Below are 15,211 nucleotides of genomic sequence, written 5' to 3' on the forward strand. Positions count from 1 at the left end.
CTGAAGTTCAGAGATTAGTGTTTGCCTGTCAAAGCATGGAAACACATTTACACCTAATAAAAAGGGACTAATTAGCTGTTTAAATAATAGGAAATGTCAGTCAGAGGCCACAAAAGGCTATGAACAATAACTAAACCCACCCCCAAAAACCTGACACGTGTGTTTACAGACAAATAAAAAGCATTCAAAAGAGCCTTAAATGTTTGCCAAGTCATCCAAAAAAGAAGGAACTTTATTTAAATAGTGAAAGCAAAAGTTAGTGCTAGAAACCCACTGGAGTAGGGCATATGTCGCTCCAGTCTGTGCACTCCTTCACAGACTGATCTAGGAAAATTTTGTACACACTGGACAGGAATTCAGTGAGAGCTTGGAGTGTTAGAGATCATTAGAATTTGTTTTGGCCTTGTCTGGCCATGGGATTACAGGTGAATCGAAGAGCATGTCTGAACTCCAGGCCAGGAAACTCTATTTCATAGTGGTCAAGGATGAAAAACTGGATCCTAACTGCTGCTGATGTTGAATTTGTACATCCAGATATCCGATTAGATTTTTTAGGCACACTATAAATACTATTCTGTTAGCTTTAACAACTTCAGGTGTTCTCTCTTTTTTCCTATTTTTCTTCAGCTTTAAATGTCAGAGAGGTCAAAGTGGTCATTAACCAACAACTACGTAAAGACACTAATAGCATAAATTCTGATTGATTTCATGGTTTGGTCTTCTACACAGTGCTTCTAATCTGATAAAATGAAGCTATATCACTCAAAATTGAACCAACATTATGAAGACATTCCTTTTTTGCTGGTGTGAATCTCCAAATATAAAAAAGGTGCACCACAAATTCATTTTTGTCTGAGATATTTGAGTTTGCGAAATTCAACTGAGCACATCCCCTTACCCAAGGCATTCAGCACCTTAGTGAGAAAAATTTGTGGCTCAGTGGAGGCACTTGAAAGGCATACATATTAAACTAATGTGTTGCATAAAGCAGTGACAAACTAAATCATCAAATTCAGTTTTGAAACTAAAAAGAGTTTTGAACCAAAGTTCAAAGGCAGTCAGTATTTGATGAATTTGTGGATCTTTCCCAGTCTGATTTTCTCCTTGCTTATGGAAGGAGTCAGCCTTCAGGCAAAGAACAGAAATGATCTCACATGGTTATAAATAAATGCAGAACCTGCTTAGTGTTTGCAATTTGTGCCCTCTCCTCCATGGTGCTTGCTCTGCGTCAGTATTGCTGTGCAGCACTGAACAAGAGCTGCATCACAAAGAGCACAGCCAGCAGACTGAGCAGAGCGGTGTCCCCTCTGGTCAGTGTGAGAGAAATCTGCTCTGCTGTGCCCAGTATGGGGATCCTCAGTACAAGAAGGACAAGCTAGAGCAAGACCGGTAGAAAGGCTACCAAAATGTTTAAGGGGGCTGAGTACATGATGTGAGAATGAGAGAACTGGGTTCACTCAGCTTAGAGAACAGCAGCCAAAGGAGAGATCTGATTGCTGTCTACAACTAATTAATGGGTGGTTACAGAAAACAGATTCTTCTCAGAGAGAAAAGCTGCAGCTTGGAAGCTGTTATTAGATGTAAGGGGAAAATCTTCCTAATGAGGTGCCTAGGTGGGAGAAGAGGCTGCAGCAGAATCCTCATCCTCAAAGGTACTCGAGGCCCTGACCTACACAGTGTAACTTCAAAGCTCACTCCATTTGGAGTGAGGGAGTGGGCTTAGGCCAGATGAGGTCCTAAGATCCCTTCAAGTGGAATTATTATATGATTATATGATTTACAGGATGCTGAAATCCAATTTAGTTTTAGTAGCATTTAAGTTTGTGTTTGAATTATTGCTGAAGAAGAATCAAGAGGGAAATACAGCTGCAGGACATAGAGAAATACAGTGCCAATACAAAGGTTCCAAATAGTTTGAAAATGGGAGGGATGTTCTGTCTAGCCTGCCAAAGGGATCATTTGTCATTTCCAACATTTGTAACAGGCTTTTTTGATTTGGGGCAAATATCTTAATCTCACTATAAGTCAGCCGCTGATTTATTAAGTAAAAGAATAAATCTGTTAATACTTAGATATTTGTGTGAATCCTTAATAATACCGAAAGAAAGTGCACCAGTGGATTCCAACAGGTCAAAGGAGAGGATGCATCTCCTTAAGTCCTTAATAATTTATATTTCTGTAAGACAAGAGCATCATGGACAGCAAAGCTGGTAGGTTTAGCTCCGGGAATCTATCATGTAGACATCTGGATTTGGTTATTACAGTCTCACCCAGGAAGATATGATGCAAAACTTCTTCTTCAAGCCTTCAAATGTAGCATTAATCAGAAGAGAAAAAAAATTGGATGGCTCTTTCTTTTCCTCAGGATCTTAATAATTGTACTTGGTGATGGGTTTTTTGGCACCGTTGCCAATAATACATCAACAAAACCACACCGCAACCTCTGTATTAAAAATCTAGATCATTAAAGTGACACAGCTGTCCCAATGACTTCCAGGAAATAAACTTCTGGATGAAAAAAAAAAGAAAAAGGTTCCAATTAAACTTGGGTTAAATATGAATGATTCTTGGGAAAAAATATTTCTGGAACTGCCCTAAGACAAGTACATTGACTGCTTACAAACACAGAGATCTTTGCAAGTTCTTTAAAGCAGCCGCAACCTCATTGCACTGCACTCTTTGAATGCCATGATCAGCACAAGAATGAGCCACGACTTCTTCCATGTAACGCTTAGTAGACACTACACCCTATATTTCCAAGTAGTGGTCTGCCTGCCTGCATTCTCCACAAGTCCCAAGGTGATTATTCCCCACATGAGTCAGTAGGTGAAGCAATATAACAGAAACAAAAGTGAAACTACTCACAAGCCTGAGTTCAGTAAAAGAAAAAATCTATCTTGGAATGAAATTCTTCTCCCAACAATTTTATCATTGATATGGTAAGGAGTTGTCTCAAAAGCAAATTAATCTACCAATTTACCTGCTGCCAAGATTAGTTTCCTAACCATGCTTCTAGAATATCTCTTCTCAGCTGTCTCTACTGATACCTTCCACTTTGACATTCTTCCTGGAATTGTAGTTACCCTGACTTAATTTAGTTAGCTAAAGATGATTATAGAATCATCAGGCTTGAAAGGACCTTTAAGATCATTGAGTCCCACCATTATCCCAGCATTGCCGACTGTATCACATCTCCAAGTGTCACACCAACACATTTTTGTAATACTTCCAGGGACAGTGACTCTACCACTTCCCTAGGGCAACCTCTTTCAGAGTTTGACAGTCCTTTCAGTGAAGAAATTTTTCCTAATATTCAATCTAAACCTCCCTGGCCAACTTGAGGCCATTTCCTCTTATCTTGTCACTTGTTATGTCAGAGAAGAGACTGACCCCCACCTGGCTACATCTTCCTTTCAGGCATTTGTAGAGAGCAATGAGTTCTCCCCTGAGCCTCCTTGTTTCCAGGCTAACACCCCCAGCTCCCCTAGCTGCTCCTCACAGGACTTGTGTTCTGGACTTTTCCCCAGCTCCGTTGCCCTTCTCTGGATATTCTCCAGCCCCTCAATGCCCTCCTTGCAGTGAGGGCCCAGAACTGAACACAGTATTCAAGGTGTGGCCTCACCAATGCCAAGGACAGGGGACCATCACTGCCCTGCTCCTGCTGGCCACATTATTGCTGACACAAGCCAATCATTGGCCTTCTTGGCCACCTGGGCACAGTTGCCTCATGTTCAGCTGCCATTGACCAGCATTCCCATTTCCTTTGCACTGGGCAGCTTTCCAGACACTGCCCTCAGTCTGTAGCACTGCCTGGGGTTGTTGTGACCCAAGGGCAGGACCAAGTGCTTGGTCTAGTTGAACCTCATACAACCCAGCCTGTCCAGAGCCCTCTGCAGAGCCTTCCTACCTATGATACCACAGATGGACTTACACTTGCAAGCATGTGTCTGAATTCCCAAGGACATTTTAAATCCTCAGCTATGATACAAAAAATTAAAGGTTGCAGGGCTGGTCTACAAGCTCCATCTCTTGACTTTTCTTAAGCTTGAAGTATAACCATCTTACAGTAAAAATTATATTTTCATTCTCTCTATGTACATTACCTAGTAGACCGTGACCCTTGTCCTATATTGTGATGCCTGCATATTTTACACAAAGAGAAATAACTACTATCGATAAACAATATTTTAAAACTTTTTTTAACTAGCAGGAAAACTGCATGGGAAGAAAATGCCCTCTAGCTTAAGAAACCAGCAAAATCTCTGTATTCATAGGTAAGTAAAATCCTGGACATAAAATGATCACAATCCACTGCCATTGCTTGCAGACCTTAATGACCAGATGTGATTCAAATTCTTAAACTCCATACTGATTGGCTCTTGGGAAAATCATAAGGTAGATTCAAGCAGGTAAGAAAAGAAAATATATAACTGCAATTTTCCACCAGATTCTGAGTTTCTAGAAGGTCTTGGGCAATCCCAGTGAGCTGAAGTGTGTGAAGCATGTGGGCTTTCTTATGCCACTGCCTGGTTTCCTCTTCCTTGAGAACAATGGTATGAATGGGACTGGGAGGGCAGGAGAGCAACCAGCCCTGGAGGACAGCTATTCACTCTGCTCCAGCCAGAGGCCTGTCAGCATTTCCACTGTTTCACACGAGTCCCAGCTTCAGACGGGGATGACTTCATTTTAACCACTTTTCTCACATTTAAAAAAGTCAAAATTAGTCAAAACAAAAACAGCAACCATGTGTGCTCAGGGATGTGAGCGGAGAAATAAGGATAAACAAATCTGCTCTCTTGCATATCCTACCAGCAGTTCGTCTCAGCATGATCCTTAAAAACAGCAGGGTGCCTAGCCTCAGCTTTTATCAAATAACATTTATAGGACACCCCACATTCCCCAACAGTGGACCACAAAGAATCAACAGGGAATGAATAGACTGTCTTTATTCTTGAAATGTTAGGGTCCAGCTTACTCAAAAAAACCCCATGATCTATTTTATTTTGTTTTCTTGTGCTTTATATAATGGGAAAGAATGGATGAGCAGTGACCCACGCAGGCTTACTTATGAAAAATTATGGTTCATCTTACAGGCATGTTTATGAAAACAACTCTGTGTAAGGACAAATACCCCTCAAAATCAGTTCTGCATCTGCATGGACACAAGAAAGTAGCTGTAAAGTCTGTTTTACGGGAATGTCATCTCTTCAGTGTAGGAAGAGGGAATGCATGCTCTAGCATGTCCAGACAGATGTGTCCAGGGCTGTTGTCCCTAGACAGCAGAGGATATATGGCCTTTAAAGAGGACAAAGTTTGGCTTTGCTATAAAAGAACAAGCCACTTCCTGGAGAGGAAGATACAATGATTTTTTAGGAAAATGCAGACACATTGTGAGCTCCAAGGAACAGTGATCTAGAGAGGAAGGAAGAGGCTACGGAGTGAGGACTAAACATTACCTACCTACAAACTCAGTAATTAAAGCTCATAGCCTGTTATAAATGACTTCTTGTACAATCTTCACCTAGATGACAAGGAGCAAATACTTTATGTCTTTATTGTTTTTTTTCTTCTGCTTCTTTTGTGCTTGAAAAGAACAACCAACTTTTAAAGTACGCCTGTAATACAGATTTCACTGCTATTAAGGAGGAAGGCCAAAGCGGAGTATGCATTGCAAGAGAAGAAAAAGGCTCAGTGCTCAGGAAAAGATAAAGAAAGTAAGAAGATACAGAGAAAACTTGATAATGCATGCCATGTCTCCATACTTAGACACTGACTCCCTGGACTTTCAAAGTTTCAAGGAAAATCTGGCACTGTTGTGTTCACAGAATTCATGCAGAAAATAGGAAATGTTTTCCAAAAATTTAATAACATGATTCGCAAAGTCAGCAAGTTATGTTTTACTACAGGAAAATTAGGAAAAGCAAGAAAAATATGTGAGTGGGAGACAATGGAAAACTGTTATTTAGCTTTCTTGTTTCAGTAAGTAAGCACATAACATCCTTCCTTTGGCTACAAGACAGGCTGTGTTTTCTTAATATTTTATTGTGAATAAACACAGATGGAGGTTCAAGGAGTTCTATTCCATAATTATTGCTGTGGCTTTTAACTTCTGAATTAATGTATTGGGTTGAGTTTCTTTATTCATAATTTTTCAAATTATAGAACTATTTTAGCAGTATTACAAAGGCTAATGTATTATCATAATTCATTAGCTTGTGGTTTTAAATGCTAGGAAAGGAAGTGGGGGATAGGAGAGATGTCAAATCCTTTGAACAGAGAAATAATCCTGAAATCTACTCTTCTCTTTCTTATCACCTAACATTCACATCTTATTATGTTCAAATATGCCAGACAGTAGTTAATAATAGATAAGCATATCTAGAATGAGGGCCAAACACATCACTTCATGCTCTTTATCTCTGTAATCTTCCTTCAGAGGAATTCTCTCCTTCTGGAATTTGGGGCAACTTTTCGGGAAACCACAGTGATACCAAACTCAGTAAGTTATCAGTCCTTACAACATGCGTGAGTTGCCAGTGGAAGCAGAGCAGATGAAGATATCAACTGACAGCAGATTTTTTCCCATTATATCTGTCATTAGACTAAAGAAAGTATGAGCTCATGGCATATTAGATATGAAATGAGGAATGAATAATTTCACAAGATTACAGGAAAACTGCCAGAAAAAACCATTGGGAAATGTGGCATTGAAGCAGAATAGTTGATTATTGCATTAGCCTCTCACTGCCAGACTAGTAAGAAGCTATCTGAGATCCCAGAATCACAGAATCAATTAGGTTAGAAAAGACCTTAGACATCACCAAGTCCAGCCTTTGACTGAACACCACCTTGTCAACCAGACCATGGCACTGAGTGCCGCAGCCAGTCTGCCCTTAAACACCTCCAGGGATAGTGACTCCACCATCTCCCTGGGCAGCCCAGGCTAAATAATATAATTTATCCATTAATTATTTAATTAATAATTAAATAATAATACCCTCCATCCCCTTATGGATGAATTGGTGGGTTCCAGTTTGGACACCTTCAGGGACGTGTCTCGAAGAATGAGTATCTATTTCAGTCTGTCTTTGAAAACCACCCAGGAATGTGTAGAAGCACATATTTTAGGCTGGATCTGAGCACTGCTTCAGGGAATAAACAAAATGTGTTGGCAGGCTGAGCTAAATAAGAGTAATGCAAAATGCCAAGTACACTTGGTGTAAGCGCAATTGTCTCTTATTTAAAGATTGGTAAATGCTTATTTTTAGAGTTTTGGAAGCACAGTGGTAGACTTTGTTTTAAGAATGCTTGGGCCCAACACTGGCATAGTGTAGTTATTGTGTTTGCATGGTGAAGCCTGGTGCTTGAGTCTTGTGTTCACATAAATAGGTATGAAATAAGACAGAATAGATGCAGAGTCAAAAATATCTACTGTTCAAAGAGAGAGAGAGTAGCTGAAATAGCTTATCACCCAATCCCAATACTATTTTTCAACATATAATGAAAAGTATGTTATTTCTCTTGGACATAGACCAGATCCCCATGTTCCCTCCCTACTACGAGAAGAAATATCTGGCCTCTTTTTGCCAAATCTTGTGCACTGAGAAGCTACAATCCAGCACATCATTTAGGGCATGATTCTTATTTATGCTCTTTAGACATAAATATCCCAGAGGAGAAGGCTCCAGACACTCTTCCTTCCTCTCTATTTCAAAGGACTTTTTTATCTTTTCAGGATGGTCAGTGCGCTATTCCCAAAGAAAAGCCAAAAGCTATAGCTTTTACTGCAACTAGCTTTAGTAGGAATCTAGAGGGAAAATCAAATTTGGAAAAATAATAATCATAATTTTCGTGCAGATACAGCTGTTCTTGAAATGTGATGTAGATCAAATTTCTGGCCAGGGCAGAGTCACCAAAAATGAGTATTCTTCCTTAGTTTCCAAGCAGAATGAGTAGGTATGTCATTGCAGCAAGACTGAATGCTAATTTTGAAGAAATCTGTAGAACTGGAAATGTCTATTTCCAAGGTGGCAGAAAATTTTTAAGAGCTGAATAACCAAAATGTTATAGCTTTGGTGATTTTCATCCTCAGTTCCCAAAGAATCACCACAGTAATCACAAATCTTACAATACGAATTTTCAGTATATCTGACAAATATTGTTTTTATCTGTTAGTTCGTGGTACATTTAGGAGCTTCATATTTGAAAGAGAGGGAAGGAGTATTTTAGATAGCAGTAGAATCAGTAATCTGATTATAACAATATGCATAATTTTATAATAAACTTTGAAGTAGACATTGGGTAATTGGAAAATAATGTAGACTGAAAAAAATGTCAATTTCCAAGAGGAGGCTGTGTCATAGCAATAAAATATCCTCATTTGATTGCGAAAAGGAAGTTTTGAAAATAGTACAGCTCTCATCTAAGCACAATTTTAGTTTAGTTCTTGAGACATTATAAGGAAAAAGGTTTAAGATTGAGAAGAAGGGTGGTAATGGTAGGATTGAAATTTGAATAGTTTACTCAGAAGACTACAATGGAGTGCCTTGAAATGCAATGATTCAGCATATATTGGAGTTCCTTGGGATCTATTTTTAGGATCAGTCTTATTTCATATTTCCATAGCTGATGGTCATTTAAGAAATAGAAATATGTTAATTAAAGTTAATGGTAGCCCAGAAAGTCTTGAGGTCTGAAACGAGAGGAACATCAGACTAATCACACATAAATTACTTGAGAATAATAGAAATGCAACAAAATAAAACAAGATCTCTGACTAGAGATTAAAAAAAAGACTTCCCACAGCAAACTAAGTGCTTGCCAATCAAGTATCTGAGATGAATAGAAAGCCTGAGAAGCAGAATATCCTATGAAGCACCAGCATGAAGCAGTTATAAAACCCAAACGTGATCCTAAATTGGATGAGAAGAACTGTATTACTGTAGCTGTGCATGCACTGATGTGACCTCATCTGAAGCACTCTACGAAAGGTTGATTACTCATGTTCAAGAATGTAAGACTGGAGTATATTCTGGGAAGGGTTGTTGGGATTATCAAAGGAACAGATGATGCAGAGTTTTCATGTCCTCTTCATGAAGAAAGAACCACGTGAACTAAAAGCCACCAGAACAAATGGCTATAAACTGGCTCTGAATTTCTGTCCAGATATTAAGTTTTCATGACCAGAACAATGAGGTTTGAGCACAACTGCTTATAATAAGAACAGTCAGGGAAGAAGGAAGAGGAATGAGATCAAGTTAACTTAATATTCAAGTTTATTAAGATGTTATGAAAATAATTATACAGCATGGCTCTTTGTAACATCAGTGGGCAGGATTCAGTAAGTCAAGAGGAGCCCTTGAATCCAAATATCGACCTCCTTCCCCCTCCTCATCTCCCTTGAGCTTCTATATTGCTTTGATCTGCCCACTCTGATCCTTCACCACAAAGGTATTCACGCAAATTTACTCTCAGAGGAGGATATGACAGTCTGTCTTGAAATGTCCACTGTATATATTTCCCAAACCCTTTCAGGACTGTTTGCTTCTTTGAATAAATGGCTTGCGGTTTGTTTTTCCGGTAATCTTTCACAACTTAAAAAAGTCCTTCAGAGGAAGAAACCACACAAGTTTTCACAGTTAATTTGCATTTTTGCTCCAGCCTAAATCTAATTATTTAAATTTATTTCTTCTCTTTCTTTCTTTCTTTCTTTCTTTCTTTCTTTCTTTCTTTCTTTCTTTCTTTCTTTCTTTCTTTCTTTCTTTCTTTCTTTCTTTCTTTCTTTCTTTCTTTCTTTCTTTCTTTCTTTCTTTCTTTCTTTCTTTCTTTCTTTCTTTCTTTCTTTCTTTCTTTCTTTCTTTCTTTCTTTCTTTCTTTCTTTCTTTCTTTCTTTCTCTTTTTCTCACCTTCTTTCCTTCTCTCTTTCTTTCCTTCCATTGAAGGTCATTCTGAAGCTGATCCACAATCTTCCTTTGCAGAAATCGAGATAAAAATAGAGAATTTACCCAGTGGCATTATTGTAATTTGTTTCTTTTTTCTTTAGTTTCAGTTCGGTATGTTAAATACAGAAGTTTCTACAAATTTGTAATGGTACGTGCTGCAACAGCTGTGAAAAAAACTTGTATTGGCTCTTTGCTGCAATATTCTTTACTTAGTAAGTATAAAGCTGCCACTCTTTGAATTCACTGAGAGTTTCTGTCACAAGCATGGTATGATATAAACTGAATAGGAAATCTCATTGTTACAAAGTTCCAGCAACACACAATCAGCATCTCATGGCAATAAACTGGAGTAAAGGAGCATGATTTAAGCTGTTGGTATGACACCTATAATGAAAAAATAACTCATGCCATGGAACGGGTAGGTAGCTCTAAAGACTCAGAATTAAGAGATGCAACATGAAGATCAAAACAAGTTAAGCCCATTATGTGGAAAACCTGAAGTAAGGAAGTATGAATAAAATCATCCATGGAAAATGTATACTCACAGTTCAAAAAAAATAAAAAGTTTTTTTAAAAAGTAGGAACAAAAAGTAAAATTTGTGATACACTATATTCTCCTTAGAAACAATTAACTTCACCACCGCTTACAATATAATATTATTGAATGCAATAAAAGCTTTTCCTGCAGAAACAGTGGAATAGTTCTCCATTACAAAAACAATGATATTTTTTGCTCCTTCAGTGAACTCCATTCTCCAGGGTGTGGGATCATTGCACCTGTGTGGAACTCTCTGTAAGTCAAGAAAGCCCTCTACAAGTGCCAGGGCTTGCCTGTGAGCTTACTGTAAGCTACGACCTCTGTCTACCTAGAAGAGAGCAAGCTGCAGTTTTCTGTCAAAATGACTCATCAGATTTAAACCTGAGCCCAAGCCTGGCCAATGCTTGAGAGGCTCAAGACCTATTTCTGATTTTGCTGGCTAAACCTAGACACTGGCTGGCTCATATCCTGAGGAGTTCGACACATTGTTGCCTTTGAAGATTCGAGCCTTAACTGTTTCTAAGCCAGACACCACCATGATATCTGTGGGCTTAATTCTTAAGTAGCACATGATGGCTGGATAAGAAACTTTGTCACAATGTCATTTTTTAAATAACAGAAAATGCACAAGGAAATTTTTTTTTTGATTGATAGTTTCTTAGAGGGAAAAGAAAAAATTTTCTTAGTGCTGCACATATTTTTGCTGAAAATGCCTGTTTTCTGCATGGAATGCCAACTTTTCAGTTTGGTGATTATGGGTTCATTTATTGTAGTCAGCCATAGTAGGAAATTAGGGTGACTTCTGATTATTTAGCTGCTTAATGGATGTGGTTATGAGTCAGAGCAGTCTCAGACCCCCCTTTTGCTGCTAGGCATTTTGGCAAACTCTTGTGGGATTTTTTTTTTTCCTGCACAGTAGCAGGACTAGGAAGTAATGTTCCATTCAATTCTTTCAGCTGTGACTACCATTAATTAAATTCAAGGTTTCCCGTAGGAAGACACTCTCACAGGAAGCGTGCTCTTAGTCTCACCTATATGTCCAGAGTGGATACGCTTCTGGGAGAAAAATCACTCCAGACTGAGGGGAAACACAAAAATATTTTCCTTTGAATTCTCATGAGGGACCTGATTTCAGACCAGAGGTCCTGACTACGTGAACACTGGCTTGGTTAAATGTTGGACTCAGCCTGCAGGATTAGTTTAATAGTGTCACAGGGAGGTAATAGAGCTTACTGAAAATAGTTATCAACCCATTAACTTGGAAATAAGCCTACCAGCATTCTGTCAAATACTGCCCATATAGCTTCAGATGTTGCACATACCTTGCTTTTCATCTTTTGACCTTGTTTTTTCATAATTCTCACCGCAGTGCAAGTGAAAAAGTACTCAGCCCGGGCAGGAGTATCTGAGCGAGGCGGACCAGAGGCGGCTGGCGAGCGCGGAGGGAAGCAGGCGCGGGGTGCTCGGGCGCTGAGCATCCCCTAGTGACCGGCTCTCCCGGTGCAGCATCCTGCTTGTCTGAGCCCGCACAAAGAGCGCAGGGAAACACAGACTCACCGAGTACAAACAACAGATTGGTACAAAAAAAGTACTCCTAGACTTACAAAAGCACTGACAAGCTGCAAAGTAAGTCATCACTTCTAGAGAACAAGGACTCCTTTTAAATCCAAGTACATTGCTTGGATCAAAACACAACAGGTTTTCCTTGTCTGACCCACCAAAAAAGGAACTGAGACAGATATATTATATTTTCACTTAAATTTCACTGGTGACTTATAAATCAGATAACGAAATGAGGGACTGTCAGTATTATTTCCCCACTAGATGCTACAGTATGTTTAAAAAGTCTACATACATTCCTATAGAGATCCTGATGTTCTCTTTCTGGTCACCCATTGGATTGCTGGCTGCTTTTGAATCATGAGGATGGGAAAGTTTTGACGAAAGAAGATCCTACAAACTGTAGATTTTGCTGGTAAACAAACAGGAAAAAATAAGCTCCTTCAGCAATATGTGGGATTTTTTTTTTTTTTTTGTCTCCATGCAACAGTAACTTTTTTCTAAATACTTTCACCAGCTTCAGGAAAGGGTGGGTTAGAGACAGGGGTTTCCTGAGCCCTTTCAGAACATGGCTTTAACGAAGCCGCGTGTTCAGAAGAGCCCCTAGAGAGTCTTGTTTTGGAACAGCCTGACGCCTACACGTTATTATCTTTGCTACGTTTTGCAGTTTTGTGTGAAATTTATTTTTAATCTTTAACAAAACATGCCCCTGTTTATCTTAAATTCAGAAAAGGTTTAATAATGTAAAACAAAATAACTTTTTAAATAATTAGATTTACAATGAATGCCAAAACATAAAAGTATAAAGCAAGTTAACAAGAAAGGAGTTCTTAAAGATCAAAGAAAATGTGTTTATTTGATTTGATTAAAAACAAATAAAAAGTACTTTCACTTTAACAAGTTATAACTGGCTGTTGACAAAAACCAGTGAAAGAGTTTCCCAGTCCCACAGAATAAAGGTTTTTTTCTGATAGAGGTTCACGTAGCCAGAACAGATTGCTGACACTGATACGTCGAAGGAATTATATTTTGAAAAGTGACAAAGCTGCATCAATATTAAAAAAAAACATGGATACAAAGATAAGCTTCCTTGAAGAACATATTCCTTTTGCAGCCTTTGCCCCACACAAAAAAATTTTTAGGACGAGGGTTAGAGTTTGGTAGCAAAGGCTGCCCCATACCAGACTTCTCTACCCATGGAAGAGGAGATCTGTGGAAGCCAGCTCTCCTCTGGGCACTCTGCTGCTATGTTAAAGCAGGTTTTGAGCTAATGTTGTGCCTCTGTGTGACAATTTTTGAATCTACCTTTCTTCTGGAGGCTCCAGCAGGAAATGTACAAATCTCCCATGATGATGCCATGCTGGGATCCAGGCAAGAGAAAGATAAGTAACTGAAACCAGAATTTGCTTTAGGTCAGGCTGTTTAAGATTTCTTTAATGAGATTTTTTTTGGTTTTAATTCCAATTTAACTGATAAAAGAACAGTACCATTTTCTTTAAAAAGAGTAAACACTTCCCCATTTCCAAAAGATAAAAGTATAAGTATCCATTGTCTAAGGGTAGCTTGAATCTTTAATGAAGGTCCACAGCTGAACCAAAAAGACCAGATTTGACATTCCGAAAATGCTGTGGTAAAAAATACCCAGAAAACACACGAAGCAGTCATACATTTCAGACCTCCACTACACGAAGTGATAAAAAAAATCTCAAAAAAACCCCAAAACATTTGGAGTTTATCTTTAAAGGCAACATGTGAAATTCATCATCCTAACTTTATGGAAGTAACCAATTTAGAGGAGATATAGTTATTTTCACACTAATTTTAAGGTGTCCACATCCTCTTAAAAGAGTGTCCCCAGGCAAGAAGGCCCCTTTAGCAACTGCAGTCACTGCATCTCACTTTCTGTCTGCTTCTGAGCTGTCAAAGTGCTCATTGCTCACCATGGGCTTTCATTTCTGGTCCCAGGTTTGATCAGCCTGACAATTGCTCAAGCAACTCCTACGTATTTGCAGTGGGGCTGCAGAAAGGCACCCAATCACCCACTGTCAAGACGCTCACTGTGAGATTGTTAAAGCAAAGCTGGTTGTGAAAGAAATCAAGCCTTGCTCCAATTTTAAATACTTGGTAATCTGTTGAAAAAAAATACGTGTGTGATTTGTGTTTATGTCTGGAAGTTTTCCCCAGTGTGAAAGCCTGTAAAGGAAAACCAGTTCTTTCTTGCAATGTATGCCCTTTTATGTTATGTAGCCTGCACTGTGGATCGCAGTGATGTCAAAAATGTACAGGGAGTGATTGCATCCTGTCTGTGTCTTGCAAGAATGACTTTGAAAGTTAGATGTTTCATCTCTACAGTCATATCCTGATCAACAAACTCAGTCAATAAATAAATACATTTAGTGACAAAACCTAGCTTTCTGTAAGCTGCAGTCAAACAGGAACTTGATTTGTTTTTTGTATTCACATCTATTCTATAATAATGAATCCAGCACCACAATAACCAAGTACCCATTATAATTATAAGATCAGAGAAACCTTTGTGGTGCTCATTTTCCTAAAAATGATTTTAAAAACTGCAGTCCTCCATTCTCATTCTTTTGAAGTTTTTGCTTTAAACCTAAGACTTAAATACAAAGGGCCAGAACTTGGGTTGAGAATGTGGGGGGTAGGGGATTTAAGAAGTGTACAGATATTGTCCAAGAAACAGGAAAATAGAGTATAAAGTGTATTCATTTTCCAGTCTTTTTTTTTTTTTTTTTTTTTACAAATCTGAGTGCCATTAAAACATATATAAAATTTCTGCTTAAATATTGCCTCTGTGTCTGTGTGTGTGCATGAGAGAGGGAGATGGAGTTTAATTGTGACATTTAAAATTTAGAAAAACAGGTCAATTTGGCTTACTAAGCATAACCCAAATTAAAAGGTTAAAGGATTGAATGAGCTACACGTCTCACAAGAAATATATAAATTAAATATCTCAAACACACATATGGAGCTATGCATTGAAATGTATGGAAAACTCTGGAAGTATCACTGCCTGGTTTCACCACCTCAGGCCATCAGCACTGTGATGCTTTTGGTGTCACCCAAGCAGTTTTTGCGGCCTGTGGCAGAGGGGGACAGGATGGGTTTGACCGAGAAAAGCTCCCCATACCAGACATGGCTGCCCAGTCCA

Source organism: Melospiza melodia, chromosome 2, assembly GCF_035770615.1.
Source record: "Melospiza melodia melodia isolate bMelMel2 chromosome 2, bMelMel2.pri, whole genome shotgun sequence".
Lineage (NCBI taxonomy): Eukaryota > Metazoa > Chordata > Aves > Passeriformes > Passerellidae > Melospiza > Melospiza melodia.